General features: G+C 38.0%; 1 long non-coding RNA gene across 1 annotated transcript; it reads left to right on the top strand.

The window, feature by feature from the left end:
- Positions 1–21489: 21489 nt before the first annotated feature.
- On the top strand, positions 21490–21911 carry LOC149704597 (uncharacterized). The gene is made up of 3 exons (XR_016381617.1): positions 21490–21625; positions 21695–21758; positions 21827–21911. It is a non-coding gene; the product is annotated as an uncharacterized LOC149704597 (long non-coding RNA).
- The last annotated feature ends 627 nt before the right edge of the window (positions 21912–22538 follow it).

The following is a 22538-nucleotide window of genomic DNA, read 5'->3' as shown; positions in this document are numbered from 1 at the left end:
ATTGTCGATGAACAAGAGAATTTAGCGGAGGAAAACGGGGACAATTTAACGGACTTGGAAAACCTGTTTGAGACGGCCTCCGCTAAACAGAAAAACAAGAAAAAAAAGAAAAAACCTCGGAAAAAGAAAGACGAACTTCAAAACTTAGGACCGCTGATTCCATCTAACGAGAGGAGAAAGAGGCATAATAAATGGCGCGATATTGATTAATAAAAAAAATGTAATATTTAGACAAATAAAAAATTGTTTTATTGCGAACAATATCTGTGTACATGTTTTTTTAAATGTAAAGATAAATATAATAAAGCGACATAGTCGTTAAGTTTAAGATTCTGGTCATAGATGGCGTCTAATATCGTCTTTCTAGCTACGCCCTGACAGCGGAGTGCTAGGTATAAACAACAATGGATGCCGCACAGTTGAAAAAATGGATGTTGAATTTGTTGTTTATTGTAAACAACTCGTTTCCCGTATCGTTTTAAATTAACTTTATAGTATCGCGGCGACTTTCCGTAAGTGCAAAACATTTCCACCGTGTCATTGTTAGAAAAGCACGCTATACAATGTTCTCCAGCCTCTCCAGCTGCTTCGTTATTGAATATAAAGCAAAATTTGGACCTTTTTGGCCGTTCTGGGAGTCTGTCTACTGGGAAGCATCCTAAATAGTAGGGTCGCGTTCTTTTGTCGCAAGTTAAAAGAGCGTTTATTTGCGAAGTGTTCATAATTTAGTCTCAGGTAACGAGACTTTTTGTAATTCGGCGCTGTAGAAAACACCCAGAATTTGCTCCCCCTTCAAATCTGCTACGCGATAGACGGGTGGTGACCTGGGTATGGCGTCAACAACGCGAAATATTTCGTCAGTAAACGTGCCTCCCGAGCTGGTTTTTCTAAATACTCTACTAGCTATAGAGAGACGCACGTAGTCGCCAACTTTAAGCCTCGGTGCGTATCGAGTACTGCCGTTTGATTTCCCGTACAGTTTATTCCAAATGATTGATTCGTTATCTATATTAACATGAGCCGGTGCAATTCCAGTAGCTGAATGAACCCGTTCATTATAGGCTTGAGTAATTAAAGGTAAATATTTAACGTAATTTTTATTCCCTGTGGCCGTAATAACCCGGGCAATTTGTTCCTTAATTGTTCTAATAAAGCGTTCCGCTAGACTGGCCTTATGCTGACTCCGGGCAAAATGTATTTGCACATTGTGCCGTTTCAAGAAGGAATCAAAGTTGCGCGAACTAAATTCCCCACCGTAGTCCGTGTATATTTTTAAAGGGATCCTCTCTCGAAATATTTTTTTAAAAGCTTCGATAACCTCGCCAGATGTTTTGTTTCTAAGAGGTACTGTCCATCCGTAGCGGCTTAAGACGTCAATGACGCACAAAACATAGCGAACATTTTTATTAAAACGTTTTAATTTCGGTAGATCCAACAAATCAGCTTGAAAAACGTCATCGATAGTCGAGGCGTACACCTGGTTGGTTTTGAATCGGAAACGTCGAAATCGATGTTTCGTGTAGGCGGGTTGTTTCTCGAGAAAGGCGATTAATTTGGCTTTTGGCACGTCCGGTAAGGCCTTTTGTAATCTGGCTAGCGACCCATAGGCGGCCGGATTAGCCATGTCGTAATAAATTTTTCTAATTTTAGCGTCCATGTCTTAACAAGTATAAATAACGACTAAATGGTTTCCCAATAAACAACTTTATTTAATACACGCAAAGGTATTTTATAAAAACAATATCAGTTAAACAAATACGATATATCAGTACATTTATCTTAATAGCCATAAATCAAGGCATTCTTTAAATCGGCAAAACTGTTGACAAAATAAGCGTAAATATCCTCTTGATCCTCGATCCATCCGTGTTCGGTCTCAAATTGATGCAAAATTTTCTCACGATCCAGTTGAGGCAGCGCTTCGTGCAAATTACGCTCGACTCGATCGCTGAAATTTGTGTCAAATTCCGAGCAGCTTTGAGAGTGGCATATTTGTTTTCGACACTCGACGTTGGCGCAAGTGGAAGTGACGTCAAACAAAGTGGTAGTGAGCTCGTTTAAAATTAATTCGCGCATGCGACAGACAGCTATCCCTTTAGCCTTGAGATCCTCGTCAATCAACGGCTTTAAGTCGATCAATGTCTGCCATCCTGTTTTGTTCAGGCTGAATCCTTCGCTGGTGCTAAAGTTGAGGAAATAACGACTGCCGCTGCCTCGTTCATAGTATCGAAGATCGATTAGACGTTCATCTTTCGAGTTGACGAAGCATTCCAGCTTGATGCGCTCTTTGACGGGCAACCAAATATGATAGCGAGGTATTTTTCCGTCAAAAAAGGACGTGAGTTCATTTTGAAATCGAAACAAAGCGTACCAGGCGTTAGGTTTTAATATAGTTTTTGTACGCGTATCCGATCTTTGAATTAAAATTTTAGGTTCAATCGATTCAATGACGCAAATGTCGAGCTTTGGCGTGACGGTGTGTACTTGGTGCATATTGGCTCGCGACTGATATTGTATTTATAAAGTTTTAGTCTTTTATACGTTGGGGTGATTATAAATAATTTCTCTGTTTTTAGATATTATTAATTGGTTGTTTGGAAATTCGGCCATGACAATGCACGTGACGTTTTCGGTTAGCGGAGAGCTAAATCTTAACGATAATCGCAAGTTACCAGTCTGGGGCATGGAATTTAGACCTAACGAAGCGAGATGTTCTCTACTCAAATCAAAAACAACAAGAAAAAAGCCTTTTTTATATAAATCGTAAGAAATTATATTTCCTCGGTCAAGACCTAATATCTCGAGACCCTCGAATAAAGAATTGTAACATCTAACGTATTGATCGTCGGCAAAATTAGGCGTAAAGGGGATATCGGGATAATTTTGCGAATTTAAGGAGAATTGCATGAAATCGAGTTTGAAGTGTTGGAGATCCAGGGGGTTAGAAGTTGCTTCCCCTACAAATTTTTTATTAGTAACGAAAGCCACGACAGTTCGCGAGGGTAATTGCCCCGTAAACAAGCTGTCCCTAATAAAATCTTGCGTTCCGGTGGTTATTAAGAAATTTTTCATAACAATAGAGTTTACTTCGTAGCGAGCGTTTATTCCCGAGTTTAACATCTGGGCGTGAGCTAGCTGCAGCTCTGGATTAACCTCAATTTCGCGCGTAAACAAAGTGCATTCCGTTAAATCAATCTTATACTTTTTGCCCGTTTCATTGTGAATAATAGCGAAATCCGTGGAGCTTCGATGAAGTCTAATTCGAACCTCGATATTATCTAGTAAGAATTTGGGCGTTTTGAACATATCCAAAAATAATTCGCCAATTACATGGCACGTCTTTGATTGTGCCACGCGTTTAGCGCGACGACCAATACCATTATCTGCCTTGTTGATACTGGCGTCCGCTAAAGCCGTCGCCGGATCGATAATGGTATCCAAATAATATAACATAGAAGTTAACCAGGAATTGGCCGCCGTTTGTCCATAATTTAAAAGTATTTTAAAATAGGCCATATATGGGTACATATTATTAGGTTGCTGGACAGCGACGCCATTAAGAAATAATTCTACTTGACAAAATAGCGAGGCAATTATTAAATTTGTTACCGAGACTTTCTTTTCCGCATCTGGAACGGCCGTGCCGTCCTCGTGTAAAACGCGAAATTTTAATCTCAAAAGAGTTTTAGTCAAATCATGATAATTGTTAGAGGGAGGAATGATAAATTCTATATATTTTGCATTAGTTAGGGGAGCAATTGGATAATGAGCAGTCGTTTTAGTCCCAACAATATTATTATTCACCACTGGCTTTTCAAATATTTCAAAGTCGGAAAGAACACTTTCGTAGGTCGACATGTTTAGTCTAGAAAATCGCGTTTAGTGCGTCGCTTAACACGTTTGCTCCGGCTTGTTTTAGCAGTCCTCTTTCGTTTTCGGCCCGTCCCGCTTTGAGTGTTGACGAACCGGTCCACGCCTTTATGTAGTAGGGAATTTATAGATTGTTTGACATTTCGTTTAATCGATTCTCGAGGTGATATTCCGGGGTTTTGGGCATCGCTAATTACTCTACTCGTTAACCCAACAGCTTCGGACGCTAAAGTACTAATGGCCGGCCTAATAAAGGGTGTAATTTTGCGCAATAAAGAATTAAAGATGCCGCCAACACTAAAACGACCGCCCGATTGGAAAACGTTTGCGTGTAAAGCCGGAAGGGACGATCCTCTTTGGAAATACAGAGTGTATCTATTAGGCACCATTGCTCCTGTTCTATTGACGTCGACGCCTAAAAAACAGTTTAATATATACTTTGCCCAAATTAAACGGGACATTTTCCCCGTAATCGGATTTCAATTCAATTTCAATTTCTTGTATATCGCTGGTTGAAATTGGATAAAAGTCGATATTATTAAATATTTCCTGGTTCTCTTCGTCTAGCAGCGAAAAAGCCGGCATTTTTATAAAACGTAGCAGAGGGGCTTGACCACCACCCACTACTTGTTGACGGATAATATTGGTATAAACAAACATGGCATCGACGCCTCTCATGATATCAGCGGGGTACTCCGAAGTCTCGTTATTAAGATACCGATCTAATTGATTGGCACTAAAGCCTAACAGCCTCCCGAGCCCTCTTCCGGGTGTTGTTTTGGGAAACAAAATTGAGACCGTATCGTTTAATTTTGAAACCGTCACGGTTCCGTCTACATTCTGCGTAAATTTTAGACTTTTTCTATGCGTCGGCGACATGGCTTCGCTCATAGCACTTAAAACATCGCTAATATGATAGTATACCCCGGAAGGAATCTCGCACGCGTAATTGTCAACTCGTTTGCCTTGAGACCCGGGTACATACGGTTGGTCAGCATAGTCGGGATCTTCTGGAAATCTATCCACATCGTATTCGCTAGTCCAAAAATTATTATTAGCTGTCAATGTCATTGATCTTAATCGGGGATTTACCAAAGCTACTCCCGAGTGACTGTGTTTAAAAAATTCTCCCTCTTCGGGAATGTTAAATAACTTGGCCATTGGACCAGCTACCGATACGCGAACACCTGGCTCTATTTCGAGACGAACATAGTATCTATTTTCCGTTTCCGTTTTGAGAATGTACATTTTAAAATACTGGCGAGGCATATATTTTTGAACACCCAATAACTGATTTATAATTTTTAAATGTAAAGAGAAGGGAATTACGGCCCCGGTCGCCGTCAAATCGCAGGTATATTCGCCCGCGGGTATTTTAATTTTTGTAAAATTAGTCTTAGTAAATAGATACATTAGCGAGTCATGAACGCGATAATTGACAAATGTGTCATTAGTTGTTTTGAAATGCGTAAAATTACGCTCTAAAGGTTTAGTGGATAGAAACGTCCCACCAACGTATTCAGCTTCTAAATTTAATAAATCACGCAATTCTTTTGGGAAGAGCATTTCAATTTTTGCCGGACAATGGACTCTAAAATAATGCTCCGCTCCTTGTTTAATAACGCTAAATTCGGCCTGTTGCAATCTTAGAGGGTCAAAATTGCGCGCAGTTATTTGTAGGTTTTCGGCAATATCTTCATAAATCTTGTAATCATCTGTCGATCTAAACTCGCCTGACATTTTAAAAAAGAAATAAAGCCACGGTTCTTCCCAAGGGGTATAGCGCTTTATGGTTCTATTGACTCGATATTCTAGATATGCATTGTTTTCGTTTATGGTATATTCTTGTACCGTCATCCTCAAAGGACCAGATTGATTGCGTCCTGTGTAGTATTTATTGGGGTCAAGATCGAGCAATTTAGCTAGTTGGGGAGAAAATTTAATTTCCACCCATTCCGGTGTTTTAAAATTATACATGATAGCATCACCCCGATTATCTATAGTGTGATATGTTACTTCAATTTTTTTAAATACTAATTTTTCTAAAGTACGCGTTACGGCTCTATAAAGCCCTTCGGCGTTTTTCTCTGGCGTTTTACTGGCTCTAAAAGTTTGCGGTAAGAACAATATCTTATAGTTATCATAATCTTCGGGGTTAATTTGCTTAGGCTTTTCAGAGATAATTGGCTCGGGTGTTTTCTTTGGCGGATCAACCGGCTGCGGAAACAAGGGTTTTTCATCAACCGGTGGTGGGGAGGGGGTCGGTAATACGGGTAGCTCAAAAGTAGAGGATGTTGTAGAGTCTGGAGATTTTGAGAGATCAGGCTTGGATAGGTCGGGTTTCGATAGGTCGGGGTTCGGTAAGTCGGGGTTCGGTAAGTCGGGGTTCGGTAAGTCAGGTTTTGAGGGGTCTGGAAATATATATATTTCCTCAACCTCCGTTGGCGAGGGGGTCGGCGTCAGTGGTTCGAAGGTAGAGGGTTTCGGGGCCTCTTGTTTTGATAGATCAGGCTTATATGGGTCCGGAGCTGGAATTTTGGGGGGGTCCGGAAGTTTCAGGGGATCTGGCTCCGGCTTTGACTTTGGTAATTCAGCCTTTGGTTTTGGTAGTTCGGACTTCGTTGGCTCCGGCTTTGACTTTGGTAATTCAGCCTTTGGTGGCTCTGTAGTCAGAATCTTTAAGGGATCTGAAGTAGACGGGGTTGGCCTAGTTGTTGTTGTTGTAGTAGATGTTGGTTTAGTTGTTGTGGTAGATGCTGAATTAATCGTTGTAGTAGCGGCTGAATTAGTTGAGCTCGGAGGTATTAGTTTATCCGAACTTGGAGGTATCGGTTTATTTGAACTTGGAGGTATCGGTTTAGTCGAATTTGGAGGTAACTGTTTACCTGAAGCTGGCGTTTTAGAGGGGTCAGGCCCTGAATATGTTGGATAATAAGGCTTTGGAGAGGTTTGTTTTGGAATAGTTATTTTGGGTGGTGGTGGTGGGGGAGGGGTTATTTTGGATGGCTGTGGTTGTACAAATACTACGGGTTCAGTCGTAGCAATAGGTATCGGAAGAAAAGGCGTAGTTCGCGGTAAAATAGGTATAGATGGCGGTACAGGTTTATATTCCGGTTGGGGCTTTTTTCTTATTGGCGGAACCTCATGGCTTGTTTTACGTTTAATGGCGGCTTTGGGAATGTACTTGTAATCAAATTTTTTTTAAAACTATCTCCAACATTATCAATTTCGATTTCCACGTAATTATTAGTGTAATTTAAACTTATATTTTTGGCATGCTTTGATACAGGATATTTGGATATATATGGAACATCTTCGTAATTATTCTCTTTAAATTCAAATAGCGTGGTCAAGGGGGAATCAGCTGGTATTTTGAACCGTATGTTTTCCTCTCCTAAAACTTGCAGGTAAACGGGAAAGTTTGTATCTAACTGTTTTCCCAGGGCCCCGTCTTTATATTTATTCACTAATTTAAAAGATAATTTGCCTTTTAAATACGGATGACTGTTTACATCATCATTTAACAGCTCGACAAAATTTTGGGGCAGTTCGTACTCTTTGGTCCTGGTATAACGATTGACAGGTATCTCTATTTTTTGATATTCAACAGGCTCTCGAACAGCTGCATAGTTGTCACGGTTTGGGTCACTTACAACCTGAATTTCAAACTTGTTAAACTCTTCGCTTATATTCACCCAATGATTTGGAAATATGATTTCTGCCAGCCCAACTTCATAATCGCTAGTCAAGTTAAGAGGTTGATGCAAATAATTTTTAAAACTTGATTGGGTATTGTTTGGATATATATCTAGACACGTATTAGACGCTAAAGTTAAAAAAGTCGTCATTCATGACTAACGCCTGTTTATCAACTAACCCCTGTTTATCAACTAACCCCAACTTCTTAAACAAACCTTATTTTATACATAAAAAGATCGTCCATAGCTCGGTAGACTGGCCGGGATTTGAACTCGCCACCTTTTTGGGTATTACATTAGTAGACCCTGCCTTTAACCACTGAGCTATGGACGATCTTAAAATACACGCCGTTTATCTTCATCAAAAAAAAAAAAACTTTAAAAATTCTTAAACTTTTAAAAGTCGTTACCCTTGAAAAATCTACGTAGCTAGGTAATTGACCTTACCCGATTCTGATAAAAAAGACAACGCCCTGGTTAGATTGAGCCGGTTTGAACCTGTTTTCAAGCGGTTATTATATAAGACGTTGGGCTTTAATAGTACGTTTCAGGGTGTGGTCTACAGGGTGTGGTCCTTAAAAAATAAATTTTTTTATCTAGAGAAATTGTTTAATATTAAATCTGCTCTCGGTCATTTAGTATATAAGCTCCGTGTTTCGTGAAGAAAGTTATCAGTTGCTCAGCTATGCTCTTAAAAGTCCAACTAAAGATGTCTTGCTTTAACTCGTGCCGCTTTTGTTGGGTGAGTAAAGACCAAACTCAATTTTCCAACGGAAAAGGGACCAATTTCGATTATGCCAACTGTCTCTTCTCGGGCATTGCCTGAAAAGGGACCAATTTCGATTCATGGGCTAGATTTACGTAGCTTTTTAGGACATTCCCTGCTCTGCTACATTTGGTTGCACCGAAAAGCTGCGTAAATTTGTGTGAAGTCGCATTTTTTTTCGCGTCCCACCACTCAACGTCGGCCATAGTTCGTGACCAAATGCAAGAGATTTATGTCAGAAATCCGGAGAATTTGGTCACGGATGATGTTGAGGAGGTTCATGAATCGCCCTTCATTGCAGTGTCATATGCGTCCATACAACGGACTATTGCAATGAAGGAAAATCGAGTTTAAGTTAAGTCCTGCTACTTCTTCCGCGGCAAGACTTAATTTGACGTGTTTTCCATTGGTCTCTTGAAAGTTGCGTAAAATTTGTGTGAAGTCGGCTCAGCCACTAGAATGCATGAGCAAAGCCTTTTGGTTGTGGTTCGATTTCATTCGCAATGTCGGGCTGACGCTGCAATGAAGGAGAAGTTCTGGCGCAAACAACGAGACCAGAACAAGAAGACCAAGCCTCGCAGTGGCTCGGATGTAACTTCCTTCGGGAGGTAAAGGGTCAACGAAGAATTTTATAGGACATGGCCTGTACAACCCGACAAGCCCTGCCACCGCATAAGGTTCTGCGTACCCTGCACCAACTGGAGCACGTTCTCTTCAGTGAGGCCTTGACTTCGATGTCCTTCTCAAACTTAACAGCTGTTCGCTCGATCAACGTGGATAGGATTCGGAGCCGAAATGCCCAAGATCTTCATGAATCAATGGAGGCATGTACCACCAGAGTGCCTGAAAAAAGCTAGTGGCCGACGCCCCGCTAGAGTGAATGCCACGTTGATGTCGTGAAATTGTTAATAAAACGCGGCGCTAATTACGATTTAAAGACCGGCTTTCAGTTAAGATTTCGACTAAAATATCAAGTTTTGAAAATCAAAATGTCACTTTGAGCAAGATGCTTTTTACGCTAGAGATAAGAACAATTACCTTCAAAATTTCGATTTAAAGACTGGTTTTCATTAGCGGTAAAAGTAGCGGTAAATATTTCTGGTTTTAATTTAATTTTTGTTTATATTTATATTCTTGTTATTCTCTATTTATATTCTTGTTATTCTCTATTTTATTGTATATATTATTTGGTATTTGTTATTAAAAAATCTTTATTTATATATTTGTCTTTGTTTCTCAGACATACTTTAAAGGTTTATGGCGGGAAATTCAAACAAGAATCTTACAAAATAACTAGACTGGTTTATTAAAAGAACTACAGCCTCCGAGGTTTAAGCCGAGCTTGTTTTGGGGGGAAAAATAGGCAAAACCCCTCTAAAGAGTCATAGCATGCTGGAAGGTAGGGTTAGTCAGGTAGGAGTTTAGCTTAGTCTTTGTTTGGAAGTTTGGTGGATGAGGTTCTGGCCGCCATCTTGGGGTGGCGGCCATCTTGGATCTCTGCGAATCTAGGTAGTTCCTACTACTACCTTATGCCTGAGGTTCTTTGTCTTGGAAGTGAAGTTAGGGCTCATCTTTATGAATCGTTCTCTTTGAGGTGGATAGTACGTGGTGGAACAGTTCCGTGGCCTGGCAGATCTCCGGACCTAAACCCTTGGGATTTCTTTCTTTGGGACTACCTTAAGGACTTAGTTTATGAACGTGAAGTTCGAGACGTGGATGATCTTCGAAGAAGAATTATTGATGCCTGCGAAGCCATATGCAACACTCCAGGGATTTTAGAAAGGGTTAGACAGTCGTTAATTCGACGCGCTCAAGTTTTTATCAACGCCGACAGAAAGCATTTCGAACCCTTTTTGTAATTACTTCCTGATTCCGTTTAATAATGAAATTAACATTATGGTACTTGATGGTTTCTTGTCACATTTGATGGTTTCTTGTCACATTTGATGGTTTCTTGTCACATTTGATGCTTTCTTGTCACATTTGATGGTTTCTTGTCACATTTAATCATCTCTGTGAACATCTAAAGCGAAAACGTAATAAAGCCATACTTTGAGGTCAAGTAGTTCTGGCCAAAGTTCAGTGTCTTACTGGAAATGTTTACGTACCGCTCCTTAATGAAAAGCTCTGCATTTATCTGGTCTTAGTTTAAGACCTTTGCACACGTTTATGCTCCTTTGCTAGTAGTTCATAAGCTTATTATTTCTTTTATCTCTCGGTCATTAGCTTATGCATAAATTGGAAAACAATTTGGTCAATGGTACAATTCTACCTCCACTATTTGGACGATTTACGTTGTTCAAAGGCCTATTTTCAAGGGCTCATAAAGTCGCAACGGAGCACGTTAGACTAAAGGTCCATCGATATTTTTCACTCAATTTGACCCAACGAACAACCTCCATAATTTCTTCCAGACCTTTTAGAAACACCCTGTATAATAAGTCTCTTTCGGTAAAAAAAACATTGAAAATGGCGTGTAAAAAAGGATAAGCCGCGGACCTTTGATATACCAATAGAAGAGGCTGAGGCTTAGTATTAAAATCAATGCTACGAACCTTATAAATTGTCCGTGTCCTAATTTTTTTTAAGATACGTGCCCTATTTGGCAAACCGCCAATAATAGGGCACGTATCTTAAAAAAATCTTGTCAAAAAGATATTGAAAACTTCTAACCTTCGCTATAAATTGCTTCAAATCAGTGCCCTTCTCCGCTCTCTTTTTTTCTCGGTATAGTCCCATTGGACCGAATCCCATTGGACCGAAACCGCTTTTTGGTTTTTTATGGAGAATATATTTAAATTTCCAGCCCAATGGCGGGTTTCTGCTGAATGGGAATTTATTTGAAAGAATTAGTTAATTAAATGTCTGTGAGGATTTCGAATCACCGCAGCAGCATGGTAGAATATCAGGCTTTTAATTCAGAGGCTCGGGTTCAAACCCAGAGAAGGAAATTGTTAGTTTGGTTAGGTTAGGCTTAGGTTAGGTCAGGTTCGGTTAGGTTAGGTTATTATACTATTTAGGTGCCACCTTTTCCAAAACATTATCCTACTAATAAGCTGCCACCTTTTCCAAAATATTCTCCTATTAATTAGTGCCACCTTTACCAAAATATTCTCCTATTAATTAGTTGCCACCTTTTCCTAAATATTCTCCTATTATTTAGTTGCCACCTTTTCCAAAACATTCTCCTACTAATTAGCTGCCACCTTTTCCAAAATATTCTCTTAATAGTTAGCTGCCACCTTTTCCAAAATATTCTCTTAATAGTTAGCTGCCACCTTTTCCAAAATATTCTCCTAATAGTTAGCTGCCACCTTTTCCAAAATATTCTCCTAATATTTAGCTGCCACCTTTTGTAAAACATTCTCCTACTAAAAAGCTGCCACCTCTTCCGAAATATTCTACTATTAATTAGTTGCCACATTTTCCAAAATATTCTCCTATTAATTAGCTGCCACCTTTTCCTAAACATTCTCCTACTAATTAGCTGCCACCTTTTCCAAAATATTCTCCAAATTGTTAGCTGCCACCTTTTCCAAAATATTCTCTTAATAGTTAGCTGCCACCTTTTCCTAAACATTCTCCTGCTAATTAGCTGCCACCTTTTCCAAAATATTCTCCTAATAGTTAGCTGCCATCTTTTCCTAAATATTCTCCTAATAGTTAGCTGCCACCTTTTCCAAAACAATGGTTCCAATAATTCTTTGCTACCTTTTCCAAAATATTCTCCAATTAATTAGTTGCCACCTTTTCCTAAATATTCTCCTATTAATTAGTTGCCACATTTTCCAAAATATTTTTTGGGTAAGTAAATCCTACCAAATAGTCGCACCTGTATTAACTTTGATGTCATTCATAAAAAGAGGTGTGCTTATTATTATATTATAAAACACATATAAACCTTCACATTGATTTGAACCGTGCATTGGGGTATTTTGTCGTAAACACATTTAAGGGAGTTTATCCAGTTCCTGGGGGGAATTTGTCATCAACATTGATTCGGGGGGCAAACTGTCCCATATTACAGGAGAGTATGTCCTTTTTGGCTATGATGGAGGTATGTTGCCCGGGAACTATGTTTTTTTGGCTCTGATGGATGATGACCGGGGAATATGTACAATGTATTATGTCCTACATTCGATATTCAATATGAAGCAATTTATTATGAATTATTTAAAGTTCATCAACTCTTAGACTTAATTATTACTTAGTACCAAGAATTAATATTAAACCTCATAAATTATTATTTTTCTTTCATTATTTAAATAAATGCTGTTTCTAAGTTTAATTTCCTTGCTGGCATTAGTATATTTAAAATTATTAGTTCAATTCCCTAGCCAAACGCAACCCGATCAAATATGATAACCTATAGTTAATCATTAAACTAAAACTTAAAATTTTATTAAATACCAATAATAGAACAAGTTGGGAAACCAAAATATACCTCTTTCAGTTTTTAATAATGAATTACTCAAGACTCATTAAGAGTTCCATTGACAACTCGATTGACCGTTATTTTAACAAGCGAATTTAAACTGTATAAATGACCAACCTGGCAACGCTTTAAAAAACAATTCCTACTTCTTGTTTAAAAATTCAGACAAATGAATTTTGGTGAATAAGTACTTTTTTATTCTTGCACACGACATCTAGATGGCGTTTGCAAAAATTCTATCCCATACGGAGAACTTGACGAGGGAGAAGCCACTCTGTAATAAAATCTTTCTGAGGGTGTAAGATGGGAAGCGTATTACGCCGTATAACGCGGAAATACACTCGGGATTACTTTTTACAGTTTTTATTTCAATATAAGATCGGATTGTAGGCATATCGCCTGAATTTACGGCAATAAAACCTCCAAAGAGGTAATACCGGGGGAATACGCCAGTGCCTGATCCCTCGGACGTCGTTCGCTTCTCGTTGAAGAGGTAAAACCACTCTGTAATAAAGTCTTTATGAGGGTGTAGAATGGGAAGCGTATTACTCTAGTTGCCTGATCCCTCGAATACCCAGCGGTGCTCGCGACGTGCGGGTTAGTAACCTCGTATTTTCAGCTTAAGATGATACTGAGAATAAACTGAGGGGAGATTGCAGCTGTGAAGAAGACCGCGCGCTATTAGGGGCGCGTCAGCTTCACCGGGAGACGGAAGTCTTATATTATGTACCCGGGATTCGGGAAGCTAATATTTTCATTGTCGAATGACGACAGCAATGCTCTAAGCCTTTGCTTAGCTGAATTTTCTACTTTGATTTAAATATAAATTTATCAAGCTAAGTATAATTTTTGTTTTCTAACTCTGTATAATTTTTGTTCGTAATATATTGTTTTACTAATAGCTGGAATTTTAGCTGCGCGAGTTTTCGCCTTTCGCCTTTCGGCTTTGACGGGAGACCGGGAGTATTGTAGGCGAGAATCTTGTATTTTCATTGCCGACAGCAATGCCCTAAGCCTTTGCTTAACTGAATTTTCCACTTTGATTTAAATATTAATTTTTCAAGCTAAGTATAATTTTTGTGGTCGAAGTGAGACCATTTTTGTTCGTAATATATTATTTTACTAATAGCTCCTTAGAAGATTGCGTCAAGTGAGGAATTTTAGCTTGACCATTGCAAGCAAAACTCTGAGGCCATTGCCCAACGTTCACTGAGCCGCTTCGTCACATTATCTTACATTATCACATATAATGATAAGTTTAACCACGGATATCCTGTTGAGATTGTTTTAATGTTCCTAACTCTTGATTTTGAAGTTATATACTGTCTAGTGACACTTGAAGTTCCGATTTAATGTTATAAACAGACTAAGGTCGTTAGCCGATATCGTAAACTGACCGATGTCAATATCAAAGCTTGACTAAAACACGGATACCAATTTTTTTAACTCATTAGTTTAAAATAAAATATAATCTTTCATATTTAAAAAAAATATTCAGGTAGCATTTATAAAATGAAATGAATTGCGGGTTTATTGTGTACAAAAATAACTACAGAGAGTTAACGGGATTATACACATAAATAAAGAAAAAAAGAAAATCACATAGATTAATACACAATAAAAACAATGAAAGTCAGTGAAAGTTTAACATAGTATTATATCAGTAGAGCGGGAAATTATGAAATTTATTGCATGTTCTTTGCATTCTGATTAATGAGTTAATGCTTTTACTGGGTTGATAGAAAACGCTGTGGTTACGGAGGTTCTGATTAATATTAAAATGTAAACTGGGTAAGAGCGTGGAAAGGGAAAAACGTCCGTGAAGCAATTTGTAAATAAATTTTATTTCGTTGAGTGCCAAGAGACATTGCAGCTTTGGAAGGTTTAGAATAGTCGAAAATGATCTAACGACCCTAGCTTTCTGGTAAGTTTAAGGACAACTGCCAAGGTGCGTCTGCAACGGTTGACGCAGGAACTAATTTGTAAGCATGGGCGAATACCAGTTTTTGACTGTCGAGACGAATATCGAATAGTGAAAAATTTTCTTATCGAATACCGAGACGAATAGTTGTTGGGGAACCGAATATCGAATAATTAGGCTTAACTTAAAATTGCCCTTATCGAATAGTTATCGAATAGTCAGAAATAGAAGGATTAATTAAAATCAATTTAAATTATATTTAGAATTTAGATGCGCTAGAGAGTAGTAGCACTTCAGGCCTATTTTCCCATAGAAACTTATACATTAAAAAGTGTAACTGCCATTACTTTTTTAAAACATTTTTAGGGTTAATATTTTGTTTTCTCGAATAGTTAATCGAATATTTAACGAATAGTTAATCGAATATTTAACGAATAGTTAGTCGAATATTTAACGAATAGTAGGCCCGAATAGTAAAATTCACTATTCGATATTCGTTCGAATACCCGAAATGGGGCTTATCGAATATCGAGACGGTTATTCGTCTCGATATTCGATCGAGTTATTCGTGTTACTCGAGTATTCGCCCATGCTTACTAATTTGGTCTTGAAAGCGTACGTGAGCATCAAATATGACACCAAGATCTTTGGTTTTTGACGCAGAAGGTATCCATTGAGTGTCTATAATGTAGGCAGTGTTTATTCGTTTACTAGTCCGCCTAGTGTATGTCACGTGTACGGATTTCGAAGCGTTTATGGGTAGGTTGTTCTTAATACACCATATGGCCACTGAATCAAGATCCGATTGCAATAGAGCTCTATCCAAATCCGAATCTATGCATTTGCAGAGCTTATTATCATCTGCAAACTGTAGCATAGTAGTAGAATGCTTCACAACAAATTGCATATCATACAAAAAATGTTGAAGAGGAGAGGCCCCAAAGACGAGCCCTGAGGGACTGCGCAATTAACGGGATAGTTGACAGTGGTAAGAGATCCATTGCATTTAAGGATATTGATTCTGCGCGCCAAGTAACTACTAATCCAGTCTAAAAGTACGCCATTGATGCCTAATATCACACTCAAAACTAACTGTAAATCTAACCGTACGTTCACAATTTTTTATACAGAAAGTTGCTGTAATTACGATAAACAGCTCAACACTGTGCAATTTACAATAGTTTGCTGTTTTTTATTAGTTTACAGCCCATGCTGTAAAAATACAGCGTAATTTGCCGTTATTTTAATATACTACCGTAAAAAAACAGTAATATACATTTTGTGGTGTTTAACAGCAGGAAAATGTAAAATGAACCACATATAGATGTTTTATTTCTAACCAGCATTAGCTGTGAAATAAACATCTAACCATACCGTCAAAATGACAATACAGTCAAACAAGAAAACATTTAGCAGCTATTTTATTCATTTCAGAATAAAACTCTTTCCCTTGTTTCCAAGTGCAACCTGACGCAATAGAGTTGGTACCGCGTTGGCTTGCACTGTCAAAAATCCGTAATCGGTGTAATTTGAGAGTGATTAGCCCCTTGTCAAATTGCCTTTCGAGTAGCGTGACCTAATGAACAAGTTTTTTCAGGTCGTATTATATAACGTGTGCCCGTATCTATTAGGTATATTTACCGTTTCATCTACTTTTAAATTATGAATTTGGGCGGTTATGTTTTACTACTGCGCTTGGACAAAAAAGGAGATAAAATTAAAGATAGTACTTACGCTACATTCTTGGAAGATTTACGAATTGACGAAACTATATTAAAGACTATGACAAAAGATCGGTGAGATCATCCTTTTTATATTGGTGTATTAGGTACATATAGTAGGGGATGAGAAGGCAACCTGACCCACATAGTACTCATGGTGTGTTAGATTTTGTTACGCTATATAGGTAAGGTTTGGTTCTGTTAGCTTTGCTTTAACGGGGGATAAGGTTTCCGTCTTTTATCCCTATAATATATTATATTTCGTTACCTTTGTTTATATTAACTTTAGAGAAAACGAGCTTTAAATTTTCGTATTTTTAAAGATCTTAGCGAGGGGCCAGTCACTCAGCGTAATTGTTGTACACGCTTGTACCCTTGATTGTACTAAATTGATTACGCGTAAACTTTAAAGGCCCTGCCTTTGAGAGTTCTAAAATTATTACGCGTAATCCGTAATCGGTGTAAAGCATGGAGGAAGAAGGGCTGTGTACAGGGAATATGAGAGTGGATATCCCCTCGGATCTTAGTACTAAAAATATTTGTTGTGCTTCAATACAAAGTTATTAGGGTACGATACTTTTTAGTATCGGATATCAACGTTATCATAATAATAATAAAGTTACGGTAAAACTATATGTATATATTAAATATTTTAAACTAGGGATGGTAACGATAGTTTACAAATTATTGTCTTTTACGCTGATATAAAACAAGATTCAATATTTTAGATGTTTAACTGCTCATTCGAAATGCATGTAGAAACTGATGAGTTCGAGAACGGTTATTATGTAAGACGTCACTATAAATTGAGGTTCCAGCATTACAACTGTTGAACGTTAATAACTGAACTAAAGTGGCAAGTCAATCGTAATGTTTTAAGCATATTCATAATCGTTTTATTATCGAATTTACTGAATTTGCAAAAATTCCCAACATATTTTGGAAATAGAGAGTTTCGCTTTCGTCAGGGAGAGGCAGCGTGAATAGCGCCAAAGAATTTCAATGTAAGGAATGGAAAGTTCCATTGCTTGCTTTTAACTTCTTTGTTTGCTTTAGGCAGCCTCTCCCTCTCTCCCGCGCCCCCTAAACGTTCCTGCTTCAAAACTTCTACCTGGGGCCTAACCAACCTCTATTGAGTTCCTTCGTCACTCGTCAGTACGGTCACTCGAATTCGATCAGTTTATTTTTTTTTGCATTCGCGGTTATCGGGAGGCCGCAATTTTTTGGTTTTTTAAATCGTAATTACGATTACTTTCGATTTAATTGGACTTGTGAAGTTTTGACATTGAAATAGGAAGTGTGGAACGTCTGCACATTTGGAGGTGAAACATTAAGTGTAAGTTTGATTTTTGTAATCATTTGTAAGAGTGCATGATGCTTTCAACATTTAGGCTCTCATGGTTAAACGCTTTAGGTAAATGGTCCATAAAGGTTCACTTTTGTGCTGCGTACGTTGTTTGAACAGGGAAACGAAAATTAATAGAAACTTTAGGCTTAACTCTAGCTCGTTATGTATGTACCCTAAACTTATTTTTCCCGAAAAAATTGCAAATATTCATAGCTGCTCTAGTAAATTCATAAAAAACGGAAAGTAGTAAAAGTAAGGGAATTAAAATTGTGAAAAAAGTTAAAAATCCTTTATATTTATTTGAATACATAGATGGAGGGAGAACCCGAAGGTCTAATCACTCTCAGATTCTTTGTACACCAATTACGAATTACGCGTAATCATTTTAGCATTATCAAAGGCAGGAGCTTTAGAGATTACGCGTAATCATTTTAGCATTATCAAAGGCAGGAGCTTTAGAGATTACGCGTAATCATTTTAGCATTATCAAAGGCAGGAGCTTTAGAGATTACGCGTAATCAATTTAGTACAGTCAAAGATACAAGCGGCCGTGTACACCGATTACGCTGAGTGACTGGCCCCTCGAGAGAACCAGTTCCATTCATTCACCCAAAATAGCTATCTTCACAGGAATGGAATTCTTACCAGAGCTTTATAAAATCCGCTGAAAAACGGAAAAATAGGGGGGTAGTAAAACAATTTTCGGTACATTTCGTCGTTTAGTTTCAGTCCTTTTCGCATGGGGCATTGACCTCCTCGTCTTATCTCTGTCACCCCCTACCTCAACTGTTCGCGAGAAAGCAGTGCATAGGCACCGCGGTGTTCTCTAGATTTACCCCCGTTTTCACCAGGCATGGATCACGGCTGCCTATAGGGAGAGGGCAAACCCATTCTTGCCACGTCATAGGCTTATATCTCTTACCTCGATTCCATCCCCCTAACGGGGGAATTTCAGTGTCGAGCCTACAAACGCTCCCCTAAGTAGAGGTATAAAATGACGTCGGATGTTCTTTCCCTCCCTGACAAACGCTCTCTCCCTATACTGATTCTCTCTCCCTCTTTCTCTCCTCTCTGTTCCTACAAAAGCAGGGAGAGGAAGAGGTCGCCTATGCTAACATAACTCTAATCTAGCGGGAAGGGGTAGAAAACGGGGGTACGAAATTATTATGTTCCTCTCGACACCTGGAGGATAATTCACCATGCCCAAAGTGACGTCACGAATTCCTTATATTTATATTCTTTGGCGCTATATGTGGGTTTCCATATTCACTACGTAAGAGCTGAACTCGCAGGTGCAAAGAAGACAAATAGATCGCCAAAATTTCCCTGCAAGTGGCTGGACAATAGCAATGTAAAATTTCCATAGAACCGCTCCTTGCGACCAACTCGCGAGATGTTTTAGCATTAAACCCGTCTTCTTAACCCCTTTTAGCCTATCTCAATACTTCACTGAAGTTTGAAGAATTTGGAAACCCACCTATTCACGCTGCCTCTCCCTGAAAAAACGAGCCTTTCTCTCGGGCAAAAATAAGTTGGGATTTTTACATCATAATTTTTACCCTTTCTAAGGACGGATCCTAGTATAGTGTAGAACCAAGTTCCCCATCCATCGAAATCATTACCAAATAGATTAATTATTCTAGCTTTTTCGCTTTGTGAAAGCTTCGAATGAATCTTGTTGTTTGACGCTTCTCCGAGGGGCCAGTCACTCAGCGTAATCGGTGTAGAAGCATGTACCTTTGACTATACTAAATCGATTACTCGTAATCTTTAAACGTCCTGCCCTTAACAGTGCTAAAATAATTACGCGTAATCTGTAATCGGTGTACAGGTAATTTGAGAGTGATTAGCCCCTCGCGCTTCTTCTCCCTGCCTATCTGGGAATTTACCACTAGTGCAACCTACCTATTTCTTTCACATTAGATTTCGTCGAGGGGCTAATCACTCTCGGATTCTCTGTACACCAATTTCGGATTACTCGTAATAATTTTAGCACTGTGAAATGCAGGGATTTTAAAGATTACGCGTAATCACCAGTCACAGGTACAGTGTGTACACCGATTACGCTAAGTGACTGGCCCCTCGGATTTTAAAGTATCATATTTATAACTGAGAAATCTATAAGTAGTACACTTCACCATAGCAAAATATTTAGATAGCAATTTTTACATCTCTTATTTTCTATAGACTTCCACCCCTCCCACCGCCCAGTTTTAAAAGGTTTCTGATAAAATGAAGCCCACGAGAAACTGCGCTGTTTTCTTTTCATCTTTCGAGACTATCGAAAATTACATGAAACATTACAAACTCCACAGAATGTGCCCAATGTTCAATATCCTTGCGGCTTTGATTCATGGGAGCAAACATTTTCAAATTATAACTCTCTAAAAAGCCATTGTCAAAGACAGCATAAAAAAAGACCACACGTTGAAAATGACACAAGAAATATACCTGGCACAAATTTAGCGCATTCCATCCAGTGTTATGTTGGGGATTGCAGTGAAGGTTTTATAAATTTTAAGGGTCTAATGAGACATCTAAAATCTCACATAATGCAAGGCATTGGCGTGGCCTGTCCTTACAAATGCAAAGAACTAAAATACTTCACAATAATATCTTCCTTTACCGCACATATATCACGATATCACAAAGGGGAAATAGAACCCCCCGAAAAGCGTGATCTCACAAAAAGATCTTTATCTTCCCCGGAAAAATTGCCCAAAACTCCACTGAGTTTAATTTCGACAACAGTGATAATGTTTCAAAAATAAATTATAATGAAGAAACCGACTATAGTAATCCTGAAACCCACTTTGCTAGAAATTTAGGGCTTTTTTATTTAAAACTTGAAACGAAAAGGCTAATTCCGGTATCAACCATACAGACCATAATCGAAGAGTCTCAATTTTTAAGAGATATTGAAAATGATTACAATGAAAGAAAATTAAGAGTTAAACTTAATGATATGGCACTTGACGAAAACGTTGTTTCGGAAATTTTGAGAGCAGTAAAAGAAAGCGATTTACTAAACACAACAAATGACTACAATTTTAAAACTGCATATCGCCGTGACGCATTTAACGAATCACATCTGAACTTTGTATCTCCAGTTAGCGTTTCACTTGGGTACCACGAAGGGAAAAAACTATTTTACCACTATGTCCCTATTAAATCTTCGCTTAAAACATTCATATCTAACCCTGAAGTAGCAAAAACTCTTCAATTTCCAAAGCCCACTTACAAAAAGGGCTGCAATTATGTTCTAAAAGACGTAACAGATGGTAAAGTTTATAGCGATATTTTTGGGTCTTCGGAATTAAATACAATCTACTTAATAGTGTTTCAAGATGGGTTTCAGATAGTTAATCCACTTGGCTCAGCAAAAACCAAAAATAAACCGTATTATACGGTCTTAAATCTTCCCCCAGAAAAGAGGTCCAATATCGACCATATTCAATTAATATCTCTTTGCAAGGAATCGGACATGAACTCAATCCAGACACAGAAGTAGTGAAAAAGAAGCTTCACGAGAGTTACGTTTTACAAAGGGCTGATTTAAACAACGAGCTCCATGGGAAACAACTTCATGAAAATTGGCCTTTTCTATTTGAAATCTATGGCATTTACTGCCATAACCAGTTATTGCTCCAGAAAGATATAGGAAGTCTCTTCGCGAAATTTTTCATGGAAAATGGAAAGAAGATATTGGGTTTTTTTCTCGAATAAAAACCAAGGAAATCCGAGAAATCATGAAAAAATATGATAGCAAATTTTCATTCGATAGTCAAAATTCTGTAGCCTGCATCATCCAATTACTTCTGACACATTTTAAAGAAGACCAGCAATGCCTTTTTCCTTGCTACGAGGTACTATTTTATCTTATTGTCGGAAATGATTGTAGACACTTTACAGTATATTGTTTTCATATTTTATAGCCAGGAACTGATCTGAATTCTATTCAAAAGAAAATTAAAGCCCATCCATGTCTGGTGATATCTGGTTCGTTTTAACTCCATGTTTTTTAATGGTTTTTTCCTCGTTCAACATATTAATTGTTTTTTTTACAGGGAGAGACATATTTACGGCTGACAACTTCATGGTTGCATTAGATAACCATATTGTGAATGACCATGTGAAAGGAGAACATCTGATGGATCTTTGGGAGCGCTCTTAGGGACGTATTACATGGTTAATGTTAGTTATCCACCTGACTGCGCTTGCTTTTTGGAGTTTTTTCAACGGTAATGTCCTATACTCTACCGAAAAATAATACCCCTTATTTACAAAAATATTTTTGTTTTTGAAAATAGTTGCGCGGCCAAAATTAACCCACAAGAGGCCCAGGCAAGAAAAAAAACACCACCAATAAACCAAAAGTTTTTGGCTCTAATCAACAAGCTAGGAAACTATGAATGGTCAAGCGAAAGGTAATATGTATTTCCAAAACTGAGCGCCAAATTACGACTAATTCAAAAATGTTTTTTATAATTGTTAATCGGTTTTTACAAATTTAGAGAGTTTAAATATTTATGAAAGGGTTTATATAATATAAAACCGAAGAAACATTTTCACCATGCATTTTCGAAATACACTATTTATTTGAAATAAAATAATTTTGAATTATGTCCTATTTGACGTCTCACAACTTAAGAGAAATAATTAGGAAAAGGTTTTCCTACTTGATCTAACTTTCATTTTATCATTTTAGTGATATCAACATAATTGATAATTTGGAGGAAGACTAACCCTCGCCGTTTTCTAACTTTTAAAATTCAAAAT

This window comes from Phalangium opilio, unplaced genomic scaffold, assembly GCF_054372755.1.
Source record: "Phalangium opilio isolate 3A_F unplaced genomic scaffold, DU_Popi_V2 ptg000015l_1, whole genome shotgun sequence".
Taxonomy (NCBI): domain Eukaryota; kingdom Metazoa; phylum Arthropoda; class Arachnida; order Opiliones; family Phalangiidae; genus Phalangium; species Phalangium opilio.
The sequence above is the reverse complement of the archived record's forward strand: the minus strand, read 5'-3'. Positions and strand labels throughout refer to the sequence as shown.